This window comes from Chionomys nivalis, chromosome 6, assembly GCF_950005125.1.
Source record: "Chionomys nivalis chromosome 6, mChiNiv1.1, whole genome shotgun sequence".
Lineage (NCBI taxonomy): Eukaryota > Metazoa > Chordata > Mammalia > Rodentia > Cricetidae > Chionomys > Chionomys nivalis.
Window position 1 is genome coordinate 3062236 of NC_080091.1, and position 3903 is coordinate 3066138.

Here is a 3903-nt window from a genome sequence, read left to right on the forward strand (position 1 = left end):
GAGATGGAAATAAGAAGAGATGGTGTAGGAATGAGGGGGAAAAGTACATGGATATTATACTGGAAAATAGAAGACAAAAGTACACTATGGAAATACACAGGAAAGCCAGAAAAGCCAATTAAAAATACATAAATAGGCCGCCCTTCCTGGCCCATCATTGACCTTGGCCTAACAGCAGGGCAGAATCGCAGGTCCCTCCCCAGACATAGCCCTGGGAGGTGGCAGCACTTTGTGGCCAAGGCGGCCATGAGCTCGCCCCCCGGCCAGCCCCATCATCCCTGAGGCCGCCTGTGCCCGCCGGACGCACCAAGGCTCCACTGCCCCCCACCCTGCCACCGCCATGTTCGCGCAAGGCTTCCAGGACTACATCGAAAAGAAGTATCTTAGCGCCTTGGTGCCGGAGGAACTGCAGAAGCTGGCCTGGGTCAGTCTGGTGGGCAGTAGCGGCCCCTCGAAGACCCCGCTGTGCCTGCTACTGGATGCCAATAACTTCCTGCACCACCTCTATGGTGGCTTCTACACCGACTCGGTGAGTGGCGGCCAGTGGAACCATGCGCTCGGCTACATGGTGGCTCTGGCCAAGGCCTGCTTTCGTGGCAACAGAAAGCTCTTTGTCTTCTTCATTGGCGCCCCGGAGAAGGCCCGGCTGCACGAGTGGTCAAGCGGCAGGGCAACAAGGGCCAGGGGGCACAACAGATCCTCAGCCACGTCCAGAATGAGGGCACGCCACTACCCAAGGTCTGGTTCTTGCCACCCACAGGTGTGCATGGCCCACTGGATCTGCCTGGTGCTCATCCGCTTCCATTTCAAGGTTGCACAGAGCATTGAGGATCGCCATCAAAGTGATTGGCTTCCAAAGAGAGAATGGCTTCCATGGCTCGGTGGCGTAAAACTCTGATTATACACCGGGCAACATCCCCTACGACATCATTGCCCATGCCCTGAAACTGAGCCACAGTGGGAAGAGTCTCACCATAAGCCAATATCTGATGCACAAAGTTGCCAAGCAACTTGACCGGAACCCAAATCGTTTTCCTATTTTTGCTGCTCCTTTAGGAAACCACATACTACCTGATGAGGATCTGGCTTCCTTTCACTGGAGTTGACTTGGTCCAGAATATCCACTCACCTCACTGAAGGTCCGAGCCCACCAGCTGTTTTTGTCACCCTGTGATGTGGTGATCAAATCCGTAGCTGACTATGTCGGCAACATTCATGACACCTCTGACCTGGATGCCATAGCTAAAGATCTTTTCCAGCATTCACAGTCTAGAACAGATGACCAAGTCATTTGGTTTAAGAGAGCAGTCAGATATCACTCAGCAACTAGCAAGCCTACGCCATTTCACCCTCCACATTACTTAGCCAGAACAAATCCATTTGGATTGTCTGGGATGGTGCCACCATATGTTGCCCCTAGATGCTCAACAGTCCACACACTGCTCTGCAAGCAAAGCCCGCAGTCCCACAGGAGCCCAGCCCACGGGGCGGCCCAGGCCAGGGTCCATTTCCATACAGCCTCCCTGACCCTGCCCTCGCCCTGGATACTAGCGGGAAGAACCTGACAGAGCAGAACAGCTACAGCAACATTACTCATGGGGGGAAGCACACACCTCTGTATGAGCGCTCCTTGTCCATCAACCCAGCCCAGCATGGCAGCTCCAGGCATGTGGATTCGGCCGTCTTTCCTGCCTCTTCTACATCATCATCATCAGACAATGATGAGGGCAGTGGCGGGGCAGCCAACCACATCGGCGGGAACAAGATTACCTGGGAGAAGACAGGAAGCTATGCGGAGTCCTGGCATGGGGAGACCCAGGAGACCAAGTGAAGGCAGAAGGTTCATCCACTGCCTCTTCATGAAGCCAGCTAGCTGAAGTCAGAGGGAGCCATATGGGCACTGTCCAGCCAATCCCGTGCCTCCTGTCCATGCCCACCTGGAACCACACCTCCTCTGTTCCCGTCGCACCTGAGGTGCTGAGAGTGGCTGAGCACAGGCACAAGAAGTGACTGATGTACCCTACACCGTCCACGTCCTGACGAAGGGTGAAATCAAAACTGCTGTTTCTACTGAAGATGAAGTCAACAGAGACCTGCCTCCGCCCGCCCTGCTCTATAGGCCAGTTCGTCAGTATGTTCACGGAGTCCTGTTTAGTTTGACAGAAAGCAGAAAGAAAACCGAGAGACTTGCTTTTAGAAAGAACAGACTTCCACCAGAACTCTCACCAGTGATCATTAAGGAATGGGCAGCTCACAAGCAGTGGAAGAGCTGGCCTTCCAGCCGCCGGCTGAGGGCTTTCCTGGCCTACATGAGGTCTGACACTGCAGCCATGCGCAACCTCGCCAGTGTGCCCACTCACCTCGTGGTGTTCTGCTCGCATTCTGCGGTGTCAGGAGCTGGATGCCTTCCTGGCTCAGGCATTGTCCCCCAAACTCTATGAGCCAGAACAGCTGCAGGAACTTAAGATTGAAAACCTAGACCCCCCCCCCCCCGGAATTCAGCTGTCAGCTCGCTTCATGAGTGGAGTAGACATGGCATTGTTTGCCAATGACGCGTGTGGGCAGCCCATCCCCTGGGAACATTGTTGTCCTAGGATGTATTTTGATGGGAAGCTCTTCCAGTCCAAGCTTCCCAAAGCCAGCCCGAAAAAGACCCCACTCATCGACCTCTGTGATGGTCAGACTGAGCAGGCTGCCAAGAGGAAAAGATGCGCGGGAGCATCCTAGAGGGCTCAACTTCTCCCGGCAGAAGCCCCCCCCCCCACTCCTGCTCTGCCCTTCTATCCAGCATCTGTGTACCCTCAGCGCTTTGGGCCAGTCCCACCCTCACAGGGCAGGCAGGGGCTTTGCAGGAGTCTGTGGCTTTGGAGGCCACTATGGGGAAACAGTAGCAACAGGCGCTTATCCTGCCTTCTGGGTAGCAACAGCATAGGGACACTGTGGAGCCTTCTCAGGCAGTGGCAGCAGCAGGGTTAGCAAGTCCCAGGGTGGAGTTCAATCTATTCCCTCTCAGGGAGGGAAGCTAGAAATAGCTGGCGCCATGGTCGGTCACTGGACTGGAAGCAGGAGGGGTCCCAAGGGCCGAGGCCCTTCCCTCTGCAGGTGGTGTCTGTAGGAGGACCGACAAGAGGGCGTCCAAGGGGCGTTGTTTCCACTCGGTGATTGGAACATTTGGAAGAGGTGGAAGGTACTATGGCAGAGGCTACAAAAGCCAGGGAGCAGTTCAGGGCCAGCCCCTATTGTGCTGCTTCAGCAGAAGTGGTCAAAGAACTGAAGTCGAAATCTGGGGAATCCAAGTCCTCTGCTGTGTCCTCAGAAGGGTCCCTGGCTGAAAACGGAGTGTTGGCCGAGGAGAAGCCACTGCCCCAACTTAATGAGAGCACAGGCGACACCAGGGCCCCAGCCACTCTGAAAGTGCTTTCAACAGTGACTCTAAAGCGTGCAATACAATTCCTCACTTAAATGCACTAAGTACGGACAGCGCCTGCCGCAGGGAGGCTGCTCTGGAGGCAGCTGTCTTAAATAAAGAAGAGTAAACTTATTTTTTATAGAGGGTGAAGGATGCTGGGAGGGTAAGGATTCAGGAATACCTGGGGAGAAAGAGAGCCTGCAGTTATGTACATTTTGTCCTTTCCGTAAGAGGAAAATGAGGACTTTGCAAATTCAGATCCCTCTTTGATATCAGAGATTCAAAACACTTTTTTTTTCAGTTTTAACCAGTTGTAGTAAAAATGCTGCAATAAAACAAAAAAGAGAGAAAGAAAATGAAGAGCATTTGGCTCCCGCACGTAAAATGAAGTACACAAAGTTTTAACTGGTTATGACAAAAACGTAGAGTTGTGTTTCTTGAACTATAAAGGAAACAAATTTTGGCAGTCTTTAAGTATATATAGCTTAAAATGT

At 53.1% G+C, this 3903-nt stretch overlaps 1 pseudogene; it reads left to right on the plus strand.

Moving 5' to 3' along the window:
* Positions 1-340: 340 nt before the first annotated feature.
* LOC130876310 (constitutive coactivator of PPAR-gamma-like protein 1) lies at positions 341-3536 on the plus strand (annotated as a pseudogene).
* The last annotated feature ends 367 nt before the right edge of the window (positions 3537-3903 follow it).